General features: G+C 31.7%; 1 non-coding gene across 1 annotated transcript; it reads right to left on the bottom strand.

The window, feature by feature from the left end:
* Positions 1-936: 936 nt before the first annotated feature.
* TRNAS-ACU (transfer RNA serine (anticodon ACU)) lies at positions 937-1009 on the bottom strand. The gene has a single exon. It is a non-coding gene; the product is annotated as a tRNA-Ser (tRNA).
* Between the last annotated feature and the right edge of the window lie 20860 nt (positions 1010-21869).

The following is a 21869-nucleotide window of genomic DNA, read 5'->3' as shown; positions in this document are numbered from 1 at the left end:
TTGGGAGAATAAAAGAGGCGTTGGAAGACCTCAAAAAGATGGTCCAACGACATAGCCGCTATGGGGTTTATAAATTGGCTGCAAACAGCGTTACAGAAGAAGAAGAAGAAAGTGAATTAGAACTGATTTATTTTGACCCCTTAGGGAGTCGAACCTGGGACCTCCAGCATGTTAGCCAACTTCCATATTTCTCTGCATATATTTTGAGATGTCAAAAAAAATTATATGGTTTATTTTTGATATTTCATAGGGTTTTCATTAATTCGCTGCCCACCTATGATGTGATATTCTTTATTTAGCTACATACAGGTGTGTATGCACTGCATACTATACAATAAAACATTTGTTTGTCTTTTTGCCTACATGCCATTCTATACGAGTATATGACCTTTTCAGATTTATATGTCGATTGAAATATTTTACTGAAATCTTGCTGACTTGCACTTACGTTTTGTAATTAAGTTTGTAAAGTATGGCCCGCATATTGGCCAAGGACGCTCGGGACAGCTGGCTACTACGAACTATAAATTATTTTTATCACCTTCCTACCTCATGTTGTTATTGTTTTTATCTTCAATGCGACTTTTTGCATTCCTGACGAAGAGTAAAACTGTCTTAAATAAATACTTAAGAATTGGAGGTAAAATTCTAGTGATTCAAGTACAATGTTTCGAAATTGGATCATATATATAAATTTGGAACTTCTAATTTGAGTAGAGTGGTTGTCAATCATGAGTAGAATTGGTGAATGTTATAATAAAATATAATAAAACCCTTACCGCACCCCAATGGTGCATAGGGCACTGTGTCATATAAACGCAGTGTTATCTTGATCGTTTACACATGAAGGAAAGGTGATCAGCCCTCCGCTTCAGGTACCAGTCCAGGGTAATATTAAATAAATATTACAGTGAAAAAAATCACTTACATTTATTTTACCCCCCCTGGGAATCGAACCCAGGACCTCCAGAACAGTAGCCGAGTGTGCTGACCATTACACTACGGAGGCGGACAAAGAATTGGTGAATGTTACACTTATGTAAAGTAATAACTTAAACTTGGTAAAAGTAAACTTTTAAAAGAATTGGTGAATGTTACACGTATGTAAAGTGATAACTTAAACTAGCCTATGACTGTCGTAAGCCCCGTAAATGCCCAGACTTCTATATTCTTTTTCATCTACGTTGAGATGTCAAAAAAATAATATCAATAATAACGCCTATAATTGTAGATAATCCAGATTTATGAACAAGTATTAGGACACACTCAAAATGTTGTAAATAAATAAACGAGCTTTTTTCACTTGATCACCTTGCTTTCATATAATTGTTATCGTGGGATTTTTTAAAATTTCCCAGAATATTTTGTCCCACGTCTATTGCTTGCAGCAATGAGTAAATGTCGAACTTGAATACTTCGGTTAATTTCTCTCACCCCAATAATCACTCCACTATCAACAATCATTATCATTTAAAGACTGCTTACTTCTTATATTTACCAGTTAGGGAGCGTTCGGAGTTCTCTGGTATTCTGCGGGTTCTACGATACAAGTACGTAACAGATTGGACACTGTAATAGAATAGAAAGCCGTCAAATTCGAGTATAGTATCATATGTAAGATAGATCACTTATCGTATTTGAATAAGAATAATTATTTTTAATATCTCATCATAGATAAAGAAGAATATAGAAATGTGGGTATTTACAGAGTTTATTACCTGTTATAGGCTACTTAAGTGATCACTTTACACGCGTGCAACATTGCCTATTCTACCCGAAAATATTTAGTATTTTAAAAAAATAATGAAACAATACCTTTTCTTCAAAATGCAAAAACAACACTTTCCGCCCTGTGGCGGGTAAATATGAAGTTAAAAAATTACCGCTTTTTGCTGGAAAATAGTACATTTTCTGGATATTCCGAAAACACAACTGAAAATTTACGATTTTTGATATATTACTTTGTTGAAAGGAGTGAGCGATATGCGTTCATATAAGCTATCTATGTTGGATTGAATTTTTTTTTATTTAGAAGAGACAATGCGTGCAAGATCTAAATCCCGTATTATTTTTACATACTTGCCAACATGATTTTCAATTTTATACATCTTATAATTTGATCAGTTACTTTTATTCACAACATTTTGAGTGTGACCAGAATTGTGAACAAGTATTTGGAGACACTCAAAATGTTGTGCCTGAAGCATGGGGCTGATCACCATTCCTTCATGTGTTAACGATCAAGATAACACAGAGTTTATATGATGCAGGCCTCTACGCACCATGAGGAGCGGATAAGGGTATAAAAAATTGTATAAAAATATCCTTATATCTTGTTCTTGGCTAAGATTTTGACTTTCCTTTTGTCAATCGGATTCTATTTAAAAAAATATTTTTAAAGTTATCTTGTCTTTTGTATCCCTCAACGGTCTTCAATATTCTTCTGACATTTGAGCAATATTTATCGTCATAGATGTGTGTAATCGCCTTAACTGCATTTTATCGACCCACAGAACGAATAAATATGGAGTTGATAGTTACCACTAATAGGGGCTAGTTAAATGAAACGTTTGTATAGAATATAGGGGTATATGTATAATGTGCATAAAATGCATATTTATCTTTTAAAAACCCTTTTATTATTAACATGCATGTATTTAAACAAATAAAGAGTCTAAGAGATAGAATATGGATCACCAGGATAAGAGAAATATGCGAGATCGAAGACGTCGTTAGGTGGGGAAGGCAACGAAGAAGACGTGTGAGGAGAATGAAACCATCCAAACTGCACCATATTGCATTGCCAGAGAGACGATTCCCGGGCAGACTACCAACGAGATGGACTGTCAGATGGAAATCAACATCGCAGGAGGATAATCTATCTTAAAAACTGGCCACAAGACCTGCACCAAGAAGAAGAATTAGATGAAGAAGTATTTAAACAACAAATTGAAAACAGGAAAAACGGAAGTGCTCCGAATCTGCGTATAAAGTATTTACAAAAATCTTACTTTAAATATCAGACGGACATAAAATCTGGTAGCCTTAGCATTTATATCCAGAAAGTATTGAAGAAAAAGGATTTAATTAAGGATATAATTTAAATTTTTGACTAAATTAATTTATTAATAACGGTGAACCCTCGTTGCATTCACCGTAATAAATAAATTTATACACACACACACATATGTATTTCAAGATATCAAATTTTACATTACATTAATTATAAAAACCTTGTTACATCGCTATGAAATAAAGTCAGTAAATGTCTGGTAGAAAAGATATTTTTTTATTCATGCATTTGGCAGTCGCTTTGTAGTCACTATCCATTTTTCGTTTAAATCATACCACTATTTTTAAAACACCGTATATTGAAACACGTGTCACAATAGATTTGAACAAATGGTGATATTTACTTACTAAAATTTATATTAAAAAAGAGAAAATTAATTAATTCATCTAACGATCTTCAAAATCGCATATATTACAGATATAATGATTAAAGAAAAGACTTGTTTTTTACCACTTGAGTTTTATTAAAGACTACATGTTTCAGAAGTTTAACTTCCATCATTCAGGTCTGTTAATTTTATTTTATAATATATGTCTATAATGTTAAATGTTATTATACAGTAATGTTAACAGTACAGTAATGTTAAATAATGTTATTATACAGACCTGAATGATGGAAGTTTAACTTCTGAAACATGTAGTCTTTAATAAAACTCAAGTGGTAAAAAACAAGTGTTTTCTTTAATCATTATAACATGTCTTACCACAAAGTTAATGCCGAAACAATAAATAAAATATTATAGATATTAAAGTATTTAGGCATTAGTATTTAGACACGATATTCAATTTGATATATTGAGCTACAAATTCAAGGTGGGATTCCAGTAAAATATGCACAATAATCTACGCTTATTGTTTCTAAGGCGGTCATATTTTTCTAACTGTAAAACTGACAGAGTCAAAATACTCCTACAGCCATTGTCATTGCTTCTACAATGGGCCATTTCAATGCAAGAAATGACGTGGAACCAAATGCACGGCAGATAAATAATGCCAAAATGGAGGTGTAGAAATGCTTCGGACATGTGGACAGAGGAATAATAAGAAGTAAGAAGTCTCTCATTGTTACCGGTTTCTTTTGTGAGATGAAAAGGTAGATGTGGCGGAGAAGGAAAACAACTTCTGCTAAGAATAAAATTGAAGTGAGTAGCGGCTAGAAAAATAACTTGAGATAAACTTCCCAGCATCTGCTATTTATCATTGTAATTTTTTGTTTAAAAAAATTAAAATCAAAAAACCACCAAAATATAAAAAAAATATCAGGGTTTTAAGTTTTGTACTAACATTTCTTGGTGGAATTGCATTTTATAGAATAAAATAACAACTATGTAACGTAACGAGTCTGATGATGTCGGTTACGACGAAACCCGGTTGCTGGTCACATAAAATTCATATGGAAAAAGTTACATAGCTGTAATTTAATTCTATAAATATCAGGGAATCGGTTATATATGAAAGTTAACATTTAAACTGCGAAGTGAAGATAATTCTAACTTAATTTTAATTTAAGATTTACTTGGTAAATTACCACTATTTCTTAAAAACTATCATGACACGTGTTTCGGTTCGATGCATTCCGCATCATTTTAAAACACCGTGATTACGGTGTTTGAAAATGATGCGGAATGCATTGGCACATGTGATACAATATATTTAAAGAAATAGTGATATTTACCAAGTAAAACTTAAATTAAACATGGATATCACAAAGTGACTACTAAATCAATTAATGAGATAATAAATTAACTTACTCTTCAGTTAAAACAAATGCTCATTTTTTTTTTTGGTAATTTCAAATACTGTTTGTAAGTTATGTTAATTCGAAATTTTAGAGTTGTGTCCTTGGGACGTTAAAATATGAAGAGGTGGTAGGAGCTGTTTTCTTGGTAAAAAGTGGTATATACCTAGTAAAAATTTACTAAAAATGGATAAATGCTACTACAAAGTGACTGCCGAATCCATTAATCAAATAATATTTTAGGTATAAATTTATGGAAAATAAAAAAATAATTTTGTAATCAATTACTTTTTAAACAATCAATCACATCAGCCTCACTGTGGTTTTCTTATTTGGTATAATATAATACAAAGTCCATAATTTTTTTTAAAGACTGGAACAACACGAATCGTTTATGAAAGGACCGCGATTTTTTTCCCGTTTAATCTGTTCATCGTAGCAGACTCTATAGCCTATATGCTAGTCTAAAAAACCTTTAGAAAAAATCAGGAAAAAAATCTCAAGACATATGGCACGTGCCTTCTGTCATGGGAGATGTTTGGCGGACCAGACTCCCATATGGTATGCCGCGACTTTTGTATGCTAGCTAAGGAGCCATCCAGGTATATTAGCTATTTTTTTCTGGTGGAGAAAAAGGATGTGTGTAATTTTATAGGATATCCTTTTACTATTCAGATGTATAGATTTAATAATGATTTTGAGGATATTATCTAACATTTTTTGCATGATATTTTTTTTATGTTTTTTATATTCCTACATATTTTTTTTATTACATATTCCCGTTTACTTGTTATATGTTTTTCATAATAATTATTGTAATCATAAAAATATATGTGACTGCCTGCATTGACAAAAGTAAACAACATAATTTATTTAGGTATACAAATAGCCAAAAAATTAAAATGGAATTTGTAAACTGAGAATACAAGAAAAAACTGTAAAATCTTACATACTCGTACATCTTTAAAACCATATGTAACATCCTAAATACAAAAGAATATGTAAAAAATTATTTCGGTATGGGATTACCGGTTGGGGTGGTACGAGTAATGCATTATTAAAAAGTGTTTTTGTGGCCCAAAAATCAATAATCAAAATGTAAGTCTTCTACTGATATTTCTTGGTAGAACTGCATTTTATATATTATAATAAAATATCTATAAAATTGTTATTCTATTAAATAACTCTCACATACGAAATATATCGCTCACTCCTTTCAACAACGACATATATAAAAAATAGTCAATTTTCAGTTGTGCATGTTTTTGGAATGCCCAGCAAATGTACTACTGTATATCCCAGCAAAAGCGGCTTATTTTTAACTTAATATTTACCCGCTACAGGGCAGAAAGTGTTGTTTTTGCATTTTGAAGAAAAGGTATTGTGTAATTATTTTTTAAAATATCCTTAATACTTTTCAAATGGAGGAAAAACATTCAGGTTTTACCTAAAAATATCTAATGCACAGTAAAAAGTTCAAAAAGGGGCTTGGTATTTATTTTTAATACATTTTATTATATTTTTAAACTTTAAAAACGATTTCCTGAAAAATCAAGTTTATTTGAAATATGACGTTGTTGAAGGGGTGAGCGATATGATAAACTACAAGTTATGATTGTCAAATTACTAGATATTAAAACAATCTATACATATGCATTTAAGAATTATTCTCACATAACACATGAAAGCACATCCCGGCAAAGAAAATTTCAAATTCGAATTATTACTTTTTTTCTTCTTCATTTGAATGCACGTGTAGACTAGTAATGCATAATATGTAGTGCATATAGGAACATGTGCAGTATTGCAGTTGTGCAACATTTAGAGATAGGAACAAGAAGTTTACTCTGTTTCAGGGTCACATCAGGTTACTTCCTGTGGCCCTATTAACGTCATTTCAGTGGCGGAACACACACATTTATATTATTTTTTGACATCTCACCGAAGATGAAGAAGAATATGGAAGTCTCAGTATTTACGGGGCTGACGACCGTCATAGGCTGGTTTAAGTGATCACTTTACACACGTGTAATATTCACCGAATCTGTCCATGGTTGAAAGCCCCGTAAATGCCCAGACTTCCATACTCTTCTTCGTGTATGTTGAGATGTCAAAAAACAATATGAAAAATAACTCCTTTAAGTGTAACATTCACCAATTCTACGCATTATTGACAACCACACTACTCAAATTCTTGGAAGCTATATATATATATATATATATATATATATATATATATATATATATATATATATATATATATATATATATATATATATATATATATATATATATATATATATATATATATATATATATATATATATATATATATATATATATATATATATATATATATGAGCCAATTTTGAAACGTTGTTCTTGAATCACTAGAACTTCACTAGAGACATATATTGGTGAGATGAAAAGAAGCTTTTTATAAATGAATATTTGTATTTTTTTAAATCAAATATAAATGTTGTGACTAAACATTTATGTTTGATTTTATTTATTAAATAGGGTAGGCAGAGAGGTTGGAACGGCACACTCTTCTGTCCTGACATACATTCCTAGCTTCCATCACATTCATACATCTAGTCATATCGCTCACTCCTTTCAAGAACGTGATAAATCAAAAAACTTGATATCTCAGGAGAACGTTTTTAAAGTTTAAAAATATAAAACAATGTATTAAAAATAAATATCAAGCCACTTATTGAAGTTTTTACTATGCAACAGATCTTTTTAGGTAAAACGTGAAGGTTTTTTCTCCATTTGAAAAATATTAAGTATATTTAAAAAAATAATTAAACAATACCTTTTCTTCAAAATGCAAAAACAACATTCTCTGCCCTGTAGTGGGTAAATATTGAGTTAAAAATATGCCTCTTTTGCTGGGATATAGTACATTTTCTGGGCATTCCGAAAACATGCACAACTGAAAATTGTCGATTTTTGATTTATGACGTTCTTGAAAGGAGTGAGCGATATATGCTCTCCGATTACGTAGACTTTTGAAACTACCAGATTTTAGGTTCTGATTGATCAAGTCGTGCAGTATTTTTTGTTCGTCCTCGTTCTGTTATCCTTTTTACATCCGCCAATTATGCTTTCTTAGTCATTCTCTCATTATTCATTCACTCCACATGTCCACACCACTTCAAAGAACTTTTCTTAATCTTTTCAACTATCCTAGTTCAGCAACTAAATTAATGTATTTAAATAAAACAAATATAAGCGTTGTAAGAAATTTCAAGGTATACATATCAATAAAAAAAAGGTTTCAACAATAGTGATCTTGCAGATTATTTTTATTTTGATGGGACGACCAGCTTCTTGTATCCCATATCAAGGACCCACCTTTAAAAAATATCATTCATTATTTCTTATTAAATCGACATGCTCAATTATTGTATTTTTTTAAATAAATCTTTTCTGGCAATGTTTTATTTCGCCGCCACTAAATCGGCATAAACAATCATCCCGGATAACCTTCGCAAGCGACCAAATGGCACCAGATCCAGCAGCACCTTTCTAGTATCAGGTTACTTCCTGTCTTCCTATCCTGAGCACGTGCCCGGTAGGTGGAACCTCCAGCCCTCAGCTGCCAGCCAGCAATTAGCGCTGCCATCACTCAATTTCGCAGTCGGCTGGAGACATCTTGAGATTTGCGCGTCACCTGCCGATATGGCCGCGTGGTGTGATTCAGTTTGGGCGAGGGATAAAGCTTCCTGTGTGGATATTGTGGTTGCAGGTTATATTATTTGATACTGATACTAAAATCAATCATGAAAATAATGCTTTAACTTCCGAGATAGAATCCCACAGAGCAAATATTCAAACGTATGACAATCAAACAACTATACGCTAAAACAAACCTTTTATATGTATTTAACAATTACTCTCACTTGACCAGTCTGATGATGTCGGTAACGACGAAACCCGGTCGCTGGTCAAATAAAAAAGTGGAAAAGCTAAAAATATTGGTTTTAATCTAATAATAAATTAAAAATGCAATTCCATCACGAAGTGTCAGTGGATAATATAAATCTACTCTCACATATATTATTCATTTATATGGTATTAACTTTAAGGAAGGACATGTTGATTATTAAAAATTCAACACTTGTATTAGAACACTAACTTAAATAAAATCACTAGTCGTGTAAAATAAAACGCAATTAATGGTTTAATACAAGTGTTTAAATCCCACATATCGTAAGAAAGTACCTATCAGCAATGAAAGCACATAAATTTCAATCAATACACATAGAAACGTACACAGAACCACAATATTTAAAACAGAGAAACATATCAAATAAATTTCTTGAATGTTTTTCGCAGATACTTTGTGGCACATTTTTTAAACTTTATAAAATTAAACAACTTTGTTTTAACCACTTTTTATTGGTACACTTTTTCCAACCGGTTTCAACAAGAACCTTCTAATCATCAGGGTTTATATACTAATTCTAAAACATTGAAATACTCGTAGTTAGGTCATAGATAATTACTCTTCCCTTACGATACCAAAAACTTCAACGCGCTCCGTACACCATATGAAAATGTGATTTAATATTTTTGATCACATACCTCTTTTGTCAAAATAACTTTGAATATTGTGCAATGAAGATGTACAAGCTTTCTCCTCTTATTATCCATAAAGTCATAACATAACACATCTAAGTATAAAAGTATATAAATGAATGTATATAATATCATAAATGTATAAATTTAGAAGTAAGTAAATCTGAAATAGATCGCATCATTCGGTTAAGTCGTATTTAATTGCGTGTAATAAACAATTTTATTTTCCTATAATGTCATCAGCCTTGTATTATACATTTGGAAATAACACATAATATTAACTACGGTATATTATAAAATACAATGATAAAAGTCCATTTGTATATCAGTGAAAAATGCCGTCAAAAATTAAGAAAGATGTATCGAATTAAGTTTGAAAAATATCGTAAAATGTACGAATGGTATCGCCGCATTATTGGAATCAATTGTCAAATGTTTAAGAATATGACTTTCATTATTCAACGAAAAGAATACAATTTTGACACACTTCTTATTGTGCGCTACTAGTCAATATAAGTAAACGGCAGATGCGTCTTAAAGGTCCAAATCAAGGAAGACCATTTCAAGATGGAATCCTTGTTCTAATCCGAGCGTTAGTGTCCACCTTCTAGCTTCCACCCCCGGGAAAGGACGATAGGAAGAATAGTGCTGAGAATTAAGAAGGGAGCCAGCGAGAATAGTCCTGAGAATTAATCCTCCCCTCGGGATCGAGTAGCCAGCGGGCGTATCATCTTAAGTGGACATTTCTCGCTCGGCTACCCCCGAACTCGAAGGCAGCTGTCCCCGAAGAATGGTATGGTTGAAATAAGGAAGCGTTGAAAAAACAAGCAAGATGTAAACTAGACCCGAACGGACTATACGGCGATCCGGGAACGGAAGCGGAACTAACGAAGATGATGGTAAACAAACCTTCAGCAAGATGTGTTCAAAATTATGCCTACAAAAAGTTAAGACATCACCAAATATCGATTACATGCAAATTATCTGTTTTTTTTTTCAAACTCACTTCCATTGGTTTCCACTTAACAAGACAGCCAAAAGTCACCCGATTTGTCAATTTGGGCGATCAAATTCAAATTCTGTTTTTGGTCAATATCGTAAATCTTCAACTACATCAAAATATAATATCAATAAGACAATATTTTGAGACTGTCTAAATTTTCGCTTCAAGCCTGGATTTGTTCACGTGGAAATTTTATTCATATTATTATCTCCCCAAAAATTAAAAACAATATGGAAGTCTGGTATTGACGACCTACATATAATTGACTGGTATAAATGATCACTTTATACATGTGTGATTTTCACCACTTTACCCATGATTGACAACCACATTGCTCAAATTTTTGGAACTCATACATGTATCATAAATCTCATGATGCTTGAGTTCACAGCAGTATATATGGTATGGTTGATTTGATAAATTTTGAGTAGTGTAGTTTTCAATCATGGTAAATTTAAGTAGTGTGGTTTTACCGTTGTGTATACGTCGCTTTCATTTACTCCACTCCCGTGTCGCCTATATCCTTCTCTCTACGTTATATCTTTCTACTCTCTCGTGTAACGAAATGTGCCTAATAAATGTGATAAATCCTGGAAATTTCATCCTTGATTCTCGACCGATTATCCACATTTCTTATTCGTGTTTCAGTCTTGATAACCTTAATCTCCAAATTAGTAATGTAAATAACTTACAGGGAATATTATGTATACTCGTATATATGACATGTATGTTAAATGTTTTAAAATAACTATTTTTTTAAAATGTAATCACTACTTGAGAAGTTCCACTTGAAATATACTATGTATATGAAGCTTTATTACGTAACGTAAATTTGATATGGAGTTTTAGACGTTTGAAAAGCTTAGTAAATATCGAGAAGGTTCAGTGATTGGAAAGTGGATTGAAAGTTCTTTAGGGGAGTTTTGTTATCACCTTTTCACACGGAACACCGATCATTTACGAGGTTTCCTTATTATAAATCCTACAAAGGCAACAAAGAAACCGATTAAGCCTCTTTATTTTCTTAGATCGCTTTTTTGTACGTAAAAAATGTTTTGTCTGTCAGCTGTTTTTTTTAAGACAAAAATTTCGTATTTTTAAGAAAAATTTCAAGACGGATGTTTTAAAAAATAAATGTACAAAAAGAAAACGACGGAAATCCGCTCCTCAAAATTTTTATACAATGCCTTCTCAATTGTACCTTATAGATTCACCTATTTTGTTTGTAAAATTCATACAAAAAAAAATACCTATTAAAGTAAATAATATAAGGCCCATTATAGAATTGTCTGGATTTGATCTTAGACACCCTCACCACGTTTTTTTTCGATTTTTGTTAGGTAAAATATTAATTTGTGAATGTGACGTAAATATTGACAATTTATTGGTGTTTTCACTTGGGATGAAGCATCAATCGTTTTGTACATGAAAAATATGGAAGTTTGAGCATCTGCAACTTGACATTTGGCTGGCTTAAGTGATCACTTTATACACTTGTGTAACATATATTCAATATTACTTTGTTGTAATTTAATGGATTTGGATTGCATAGCTGATGCTTAAACTTCCATCTGTTTTCATATTAAAAACGATAGACACTTCATCTCAAAATGAGACACATATGTTATCGATATATTCAGCGTTGGTAGACTCTGATGATGTCGGTAACAACAAAACCCGTTACAGATCGAATCATATAAAAAAACTTGAAAGTATTTGCTTAATTATATAAAATGCAGTTCCACCAAGAAATGTCAGTACAAAACATAAATCTAATTAATTCATATCATTCCAATGTATGTGTATAATTTCCTACGTGCTATTAATATGGTAAGGATAAGGGAAGAAAATATTTTGAGTTTCTAAAAATATGTCACTCAATGCATTTAAATAAATAATTCAAATATCCCATACGAGAAAACATGGTAAAATAAATGAAAAGACACGCTTTAAAAATGTGTTGCTTTTCAGTGCCAAACGACACCGGCTGCATCGTATATATCCTCGTTCAATCATTTATTTTTATGAATTGCTTCCGTGACCGGTTTCGCTAGAACCCCCGCATCTTCCTACCTCCGGCTGCATTATTCGTGTCTAATCCGCAACAATGGCGCTACGAGCTCTCTACAATTCGGCAGTGTATTAAAAATCCATTTTTGTCAATTGCACAATGCAATAATGGACTTGAAATGGCCGAGGAGAAGACGAATATAAAAGGAGAAAATCCTGGATTTATTGTTATTGCTAAGGAATATCACTTTAAATGGTTGATTTTTTTCTCAATCTTTTGTATTGTGACGCAAATAGATCATTCGAAAATTATTATTTTGCTCTGAAACTGTTTTTTTTGCCATTGCAAAATGAACGTAAATCCAGGTGAATTAAATCATGATTTTTTTTTCGAAAAACAAGCACATGTAATATTATTATGCATGTTTTTTGTGATATAGGTAGGTACATGGATTTTGTACATGGATTTTTTTTGCATTGAATGCCAATAGTTTTTATAAGTTTATTATGCATTTTAAAAATGAAAAACCTTTGATAACTGAAAAAAAATTAAAACAAAATTACGTTCGATTACTCCTTTCAAAATCAGTTGGCCTGTCAGTTTATAATCCAGTAGCTAATATAAGGGACTTGAAATGAAATATCTGTCACTCAAAATAATATCTGTCTGTAACTCAAAATGTTGGAAATAAAATAACTGGTCAAATTATAAGTTAAAAAAATAAAAATGAATATTTTCTTTCGTTTCTCATGTATGTAATTATAATCCAGAATTCGGACCTCACATACTAATAAAACAGTTTCTGCTCAATAAAAAGCTTCTTTTCATCTCACCAATAGATGTCTCTAGTCAAGTTCTAGTGATTCAAGAACAAGGTTTCTAAATTGGTTCATATATATAGAACTTCTAAGAATTTGAGTAGTGTGGTTGTCAATAATGGGTAGAATTGGTGAATATTACACTTGTGTAAAGTGATCACTTAAACCAGCCTATGACGGTCGTCAGCCTCGTAAATGCCCAGACTTCCATATTCTTCTTCATCTTTGATGAGATGTCAAAAAATAATATGAAATATCTGTTTTTTTATTTAGAAAAAAAAATTCAAATAATGTTTAACTGAATGATTTCTGCAAGGATTTGAGAACCCTTAAAATACTACCAGTTAAATTAAAAACACTCGTAAACGAGTGGATGTTTTAAAAGTATCTGGGGTATTTAAAAAAATATATATTTTCAGGTATTTTCTTATATGTGATATACATACTGCATTAATTGATCACTTCAGCTAACCAATGACAAGTCGTAGGCCCTGGAAATGTACAGACATTCATATCATATTCTTGAAAACTTCTTTATTCGAGTAATCTAAAGATCCGTAGAAAGGTGGGTTTTCAAAGATTATTTACTATCCACCAAGCACTTTTAACCTCCACCTATGTTCTACATCCTATCTATATGCCACAGTTCTACAGGAAGTTAGGATTCCTTTCCGGTTCCTCCCGTGATCCAATTACCAGTATTATATTCCATATCTTGCCTTCAGTTTTACCTAGAAATACAGGAACCTTTCCTGTGCCAGCGCCTGCGCCTGTATAAACAATAAATAGGACCATTTTATCTTTGTTCCGTATTGCGCATAATGGAGATCTTTATTGAATTCGCGCATCTGCTTACAGGCCCGCCACAGGGCAATAGATCAAATTAAGGCCAATCCACTATTTTTTTAATGGAAATAATATAAAAATATCGTTGAAATATCAGATGGGTCAAAGAATCAAACAAAAGTGGAACTGGGCAGGTAATGTGACACTTATGTCTGAGGATAAATGGGCGAAAATGTACTTGACTGGAGGCCTAGAACAGGATGCTGAAGCGTTTGTTTTGAATGTACATATGTATATAGAAATTTGACTTATTTTTAGAAAATGTATTAATTACAAATAGAATTAATATTTTTATCGTTTTATTTAACACCTTACCTTTCAATAACTCTTTTATTTTAAAAAAACTTTATTCATTTCAAAGATAAACAAATTTTGTCTATACCAAAACGGTATTTTAAGCAAAAAATTCAATTACATCAAATGTGGAGGTCCTCGTCAAAAAGTTACATTTCCAATATTGCACAAAAAATCATTTTAATGCAAATCTGCTCTGTTTACTGTATTTTATCGAAAACTTAATTAAAGTTGCGACAAAACGTGACCAATCCTGTGTTAAACCAATATGAAATCATAAAATCGCACCAAAACGTGCGATTTTACAACCTAGAATTCCTGATTTATTAAAATAATTTATAATGGAAATGTAACGTTTTGGTGAGGACCTCCACAATTGTTACCTGGGTTTTAAGAATATTAAGTTGCGATTATTGTTATGGTCAGCACGCTCGGCTACCGTTCTGGAAGTCCCGGGTTCGATTCCTAAGTGATTTTTTCACTCTAATATTTATTCCATATTAACCTGGGCTGGTAATATGGAATAAATATTAGAGTACCTGAAGCGGAGGGCTGATCACCTTTTCTTCATGTGTTTATGATCAAGATAACACTGCGTTTATATGATGCAGTGCCCTATGCTCCATTGGGGTGTGAATAAGGGTTTGAAGAATTTGCGATTTATCTTATGCTGCACCTAATGCCAGAATATCTTGATTTTGGGCTCGATTGTCAGCCGATAGCCCGTTCCGGCTCTGCCCGACCGCAAGTGCTCGCTGTCTGCCCTTGTGACGACACGTGTCCGTCGGAAGCGCGCACGTGGTGGCCGGAATCACGTCCTGTGCAGTGTGTGCTCTACTTTACACCACTGCACGCGGCTCCACTACCTACCGACAATGCACCACACAAACTGCAGTCCGCCGTACGGCCGTGGCGGCTTGCAATGTGCAGCCCCCTGTTGCACCTTACTTCCGCCCGCGAATGCACCCTCCAATTTAACCTTGAAAACTCCAAATAAAACACGCAATGAATAAAAAAAGAAAACATTCAATTATACTATAAAACTTTATAAAATAAAACTAAAACAGAATGTTTGAAAATGATTATAATTCAAATAATTTATATTTGAACCACTAACTTTGTGATTCTCCATTTTATAATTAAAATGTAACTCTGTTTTAAAAATCACTATAAATATTTAATTAGAACTTAATTATAATGTCTACCGGTATCGAAGCTAACCGCTTCTTTATCAAGACTTAAAAAGCGGTTAGCTTCGAAACCGGTAGACATTATAATTAAGTTATAATTCAATATTTATAGTGATTTTTAAACAAAGTTACATTTTAATTATAGATTATAATTCAATCTCGTGAATATTTTTTCCAGATATGTTGTAGCACTATAAAACTTTATAAATTAATTTTTTGACATCTCATCAAAGATGAAGAAAAAATATGGAAGTCTGGGCATTTACGGGGCTGACGACCGTCATAGGCTGATTTAAGTGATGACTTTACACACGTGTAACATTCACCAATTCTAAGCATTATTGACAACCACACTACTCAAATTCTTGGAAGTTCTATATATATATGAACCAATTTAGAAACCTTGTTCTTGAATCACTAGAACTTGACTAGAGACATCTATTGGTGAGATGAAAAGAAGCTTTTTATTGAGCAGAAACTGTTTTATTAGTATGTGAGGTCCGAATCCTGGATTATATTCACACACATGAGAAACGCCAGAAAATATCGTTTTCATTTTTATTATTTAAGCTTATAATTTGACCAGATAATTTAAATATAAAACATTCAGGTTTTACCTAAAAAGATCTGTTGCATACTAAAAAGTTCAATAAGTGGCTTGATATTTATTTATAATACATTTCATTATATTTTTTAACTTCAAAAACGATTTCCTGAAAAATCAAGTTTTTTAAGATGTTACGTTGTTGAAGGGAGTGAGCAATGTATGGTTTAATATTTCTCTTCACCTTTAAATATATAATTATTTTTTTTACCTTCTTTCCGAAATTGTAATATTTTGACAAAAAAACGTTTATTGGCAATAAACCCGTTTTGCCATAAAATGGAACAAGTTTGTATGTATTGTAATAATTATATGAAATGGGACATAATTTTATTGTGGTGTAAATTTATTTCCTGAGCACGTGCGACTCGGTGTAATACATTGTATGGAATCAAGTCAAATAAACCTGATAAAGTATCAATAAACCGAAAAAATTCAATCAACTCTGGCCCTTATTGCCCAGGTTTCTAGGGACGAAGTTCGAGTGACCGTTTTGGTGTTTTGATCACCGTATCAAATAGGGGGGACTCTGTACATCTGCTCTTTTAACACATTGGGGCCCGGATAGAAAATAAAAGGGGAACTCTTATTTTTTTTAAATACATATTATTACCAGTAATATTGAAATAAACGGTAAGTATTATACTGAGAGAACAATTTAATGAGGTGAATATGATAATGGCACAGGAAGACCGAGGAAAACTTGGCATGATTAATTATTTCAAATAATTAAAAGTGGTCATACGATGTTCAAATGATAAAATAAAGAAAGAATGCTAGGCTGATAAAAGTATTATCAATAAAATTTAAAAAGGTGTGTTGAGATGGTTTGGACACGTGGAAAGTACGAGTAAGAAATTAATTTTTAAACAATTTTATGAGGCAAATGAAGGAGAAAGAAGCAGAGGATGACCGAGGAAAACTTGTCACAATTAGATATGTCAAATACTTGAAAGTGACCAGGTCAGGAGTCAGAATAATCGGCGGGAATGTATGAGAAGAAGCATGGATGTGGAAGAGGCAAATATTGTTTTTTGGTGTGGAGTTCTATTCGTTCTGCCTACCACTGCAGAGAAGCAGTGTGATGTTCAGTTAGATAGTTTTCTTTATATGTATCACTTTTTCAATTGACTCATGATGAATATTGGTCCTATTTTTATGTGATGTAGCGTTATCTTTGCCATAAGTTATTCCTGTCCTATTTTGAAAATTGGCGTAGTACCAGTTTAGTTTTAGGTTTAGAATAAAAACTATATTTAGATTAATTATTCCATTAATATACTGCATAATGTAAGATAATAAATTGAAATTATTTAATGAGCAATCGTTAACTTATCCGTTAGGTATATGTAATCCAAATAACATTCAGTGTTAATATATACTAAATATAACATTTTAATAGGTATTTTTGTCTCAATATTAATATGTACATAAGCTTAAAGTTTGTTTACATATTAAGATAAAAATGATAGTTTTAAGGCTTAAGTAAATAAGGGAAATTTAAAAGTTAAAATTGGTGTTTGTTTTATTGAAAATGGATGAGTGTGGTTCGAACGTGTTAACGAACAATGTAACAAAACCAAGTATATATTTTGGTAATGAGATGATTGGATATTAAATATATACTTTTAAATTATTTTCATAAATGAGAAGTATTTCTGATAACTTTGATAAAGATTGTTGCTTTTTATTAATATTTTTAAGAACATAGGGATACAATATCTACATACTTATATGATTTGGAAATGAAAAAAAGTTACATATATCTCATTATACACGACTAGTTTCGAAAACTACAGACGTTTTCACCTATAGATGAAAATATCTGTAGCTTTTAAAACTAGTCCATTCCACAAGGTTAATGCCGAATCAATAAATAATATAATAATATAATAATAATCAATAAATTATAATACGTAATTAAGAATATAGTGTCTGTCGATGGTTGCTTCTCGTTGGAAGGGACAAGGTAGAAAGTGAATTAATTAAAGTCCATGTGAAATTATTTTATTGTAAGACCTTCATACTGTAAATTTTTATTGTATCTATTGTATGTAATGTATATAATCTAATAATTAAAAATAAAACCGATAATAATAAAAAAAATGTACTAACATGTAAGTATTTCGGCTCAACACAGGCCATGCCTAAAGAGCCGTAATACATATAAATAATAATAAAAAAATAAAACCCTTATCCGCACCTCAATAGTGCATAGGGCACTGCGTCATATAAACGCAGTGTTATCTTGATCGTTTACACATGAAGGAAAGGTGATCAGCCCTCCGCTTCAGGTACCAGTCCAGGGTAATATTGAATAAATATGACAGTGAAAAAATCACTTATATTTATTTTACCCCCCTTGGGAATCGAACCTGGGCCCTCCAGAACGGTAGCCGAGCGTGCTGACCATTACACTACGGAGGCGGACTGACGAAAGAGCCGTAATACATATAGTAAAAAAAAATATGTATCTATGAAATAATCAATAAAAAAAAATTATAATAATATATTCTAATATGAACGTAACATTTTAATTTAACATAATATTTCGAGATACCTAAAATTTTAAGGAATTGATTTAATTATTTTTTCCGGCCACATGCTCCCGGCAAACAGCAGATGACGGATGTATTGCGAATTTGTAGGATTTTGCGTTGCCTAATAATTTGCGAAGGTCGAAGAATCCTGTTTAGGACTTGCTAAGCCAAAGGTTTCAGGTTCCGTTTCCTCCAGGTGAATTTAGCGCGTTTTTGTTTTTATTTCATTCAACCTTCAAACAAACTCTATGTACAACATTATGAGTGTGTTCAAATACTTGTTCACAAATCTGGATTATCTCCAATTATAGGAGTATTTTTCATCTCACCAATAGATGTCTCTAGTAAAGTTCTAGTGATTCAAGAATAATGTACAAAATTGATTCATATATATAGAACATCCAATAATTTGAGTAGTGTGGTTGTCAATATTGGACAGAATTGGTGAATGTTACACGTGTGTAAAGTGATCACTTAAACCAGCCTATGATGTTTGTAAGCCCCATAAATGCTTAAACTTCCATATTCTTCTTCATCTTTGATGAGATGTCAAAAAATAAAATAAATTATTATTATAAATAATATGTGTAATATTCATTGCGCCATTTTTGAACAATACAACCCCAAAGGCATGAAAGTCTTATGTTGGATTATTTGAAAAATTAATGTGTTTAAAAAAAACACTTATTTATAAAATAGTATAATTTAATTTGGATTATTTTTGGCGAACTCACAATATTAATATTTTATTTTGTATCCACATATTACATTACTGTCCAAGCGGCTAGACTCTGGAATGAACTACCTCTACATGTAAAAAATGCACCTTCTATCTTAACCTTCAAAAAACGCCTGAAACATCATTATCTTACCTTAGAGCCCTCACTGTCCATCTCCTCCTCCCCTGACCCCTCCTCTCTTTCTTAAACTTGCTACCGAATTCTACCTATTTATCATTAGAATCCTAGAATACTTTTTTGTCTAATTGTTAATTAATTGTTTTTTAGTTTTTTGATAAAATCTATTACATCAGACAATAATATGTATTAACTTTTAAAAACGTCTGAGACATTACTATCTGTCATTAGAATCCTAACTGTCGATCAAACCTCCTCCCTCTACCTCCTTCCCTAATCTCCCTTCTTCCTTTGCCCTCCTTATTATCGTCTTTTGTTAATTTATGTTTCTTTTTAAATGTTAATTTGTAATTTATGTTTTTTTTAAATGTTCAAGTACTATCTGCCCACTGATTGCAAACGGCTATATATGGTATCAAACGTTTTGATCAATATCACTAGTCCGTCTTTGGTCGGTTGGAAGATATTGCTTTTTAGCAATAAGCCCGCCAATGTACTTTTTATTTTCTGTACATGAAGTTAAAAAATAAATACATATTTATAAAGCTATTATACATAACTATAGTTGCATGTTTGAACCTTAAGGTTGTTTGTTTCGTGAAGAGTGATAAATATTATTATCTTAAGTATTCATCTGCTTCCGAATTCGAATAATGACTTTAATTTTTTCGTGTATGAAATTTTATATTATCGATTCACATAATTTATAAATACATCCAAATACGAACATTTATATGCCCATATATCTTTATTATAATTTTGTTCGTGCCCAAACATACAAAGGTATGAAAACACAAGAGGACCATGTCCGCTTTGAAATAATAATAAAATAAAACGCGAATAAATAATAAAATAAACTTATCTACGCTAAAAGTATAAACAAGGTTCTTTTATTAAAATTAAAAATACCTATATCGTTAAGAAAATAATGCTCAAACTATATTTTGAACATTTTTTTATGAAACTTCCAAGGCAGTGAGCGATATATCGATAATTGGGCGAGATCAATAGTTAAATTTCAAGGACGCGTAACGTTTATTAGGTGCATTTTGTTACACGAGAGAGAAGATTGATACAACGTAAAGAAAATGAGAAATAGAGAAATAGGACTAAAATTGCAATATTTTTTCGTTTTGTCGAAAATATCGAGATAATTATCTCTTTTATTTTTAAAGGAATAACTCGCAAAGCCTCTAATTTTTAAGGAATATCTACAGGTAGGATAGTAAGGATAGGGAAGGTAAATGTGAAAAATAAAATCACTAACAGCTAGACGAATTGAAAATAGATTTTTCTTGAATTTATTTTTCATTTGGCGGGAATCGAACTTGCGAGGCCAGTTTCGCAGTCGAGCGTTTACCCAACTACGCCATGACGACGGTCATAATTTAGTTATACACAAACCATTCATATCAGTATTACCATTTCAATCACCAATTAATGATAGTGTAAATATTGTTTAAATACAATATTCCATTCAAATTTGTGGAGGTCCTCACCAAAACGTTATATTTCCATAATAAATTATTTCCAGTAATCAGGAATTCTAGCTTGTATAATTGTTACGTTTTGGTGCGATTAAATATTTTCATATTGGTTTTACACAGGATTTCTCACGATTTGTCGCAACATTAATTAAAATTTCGATAGAATACAGTAAACAGAACAGATTTGCATTTAAATGATTTTTGTGCAATATTTAAAATGCTTTTTGCTGAGGACCTCCCAATTTATTTTTCAATATGCTATCTCTGTCTTTCACATTAAATCTCCCTTATTCTTTATTTCTTATGTTTCACTTCTATCACAGTTACAGTGATACACACGCAACTTTTTAATAAATGCAAATCAAACGTTTAAATTTTCTCCCTTGTGAACATGGTCATCTTTTGCTTAAGGCTTCCATACATTTCTTAGCTGTATGCATTAACCCCAATATACTGAATTAATTTCTCTTTCAAAAGTGTGCGAATTGTGTAACCATATCCAGTTAAAAACAACCGACGTGTTAAATACAATAAAGTGAGAAGGTTCCATTCACCAAAACAGGATAAGTCAAAAGCCAAGTACGTAATAATTTGTTTACGAAAATGCGTTTATTTTTCTCGAAACGTCGCACGTGTTTACGACGCCATTCCGCAAATAGTGACCTTAATTGCTACAGTGTTTTCCATACGAATGCAATTAATTGTGACATTATACCTACCTGTTTTAAGTAATTTATAATTACTTGTACATAATTATGAAATGGTATTTTTAGTACGTAAAATATTACGATTGTTTAAATTTAACCCTTAGCTTGTTTTTTG

The sequence above is a fragment of the Brachycentrus maculatus genome, unplaced genomic scaffold, assembly GCF_059751285.1.
Source record: "Brachycentrus maculatus isolate JH-2025_06_01 unplaced genomic scaffold, ASM5975128v1 h1tg000959l, whole genome shotgun sequence".
Classification (NCBI taxonomy): domain Eukaryota; kingdom Metazoa; phylum Arthropoda; class Insecta; order Trichoptera; family Brachycentridae; genus Brachycentrus; species Brachycentrus maculatus.
Note: the sequence above shows the minus strand (reverse complement) of the source record. Positions and strands in the feature narration are given on the sequence as shown.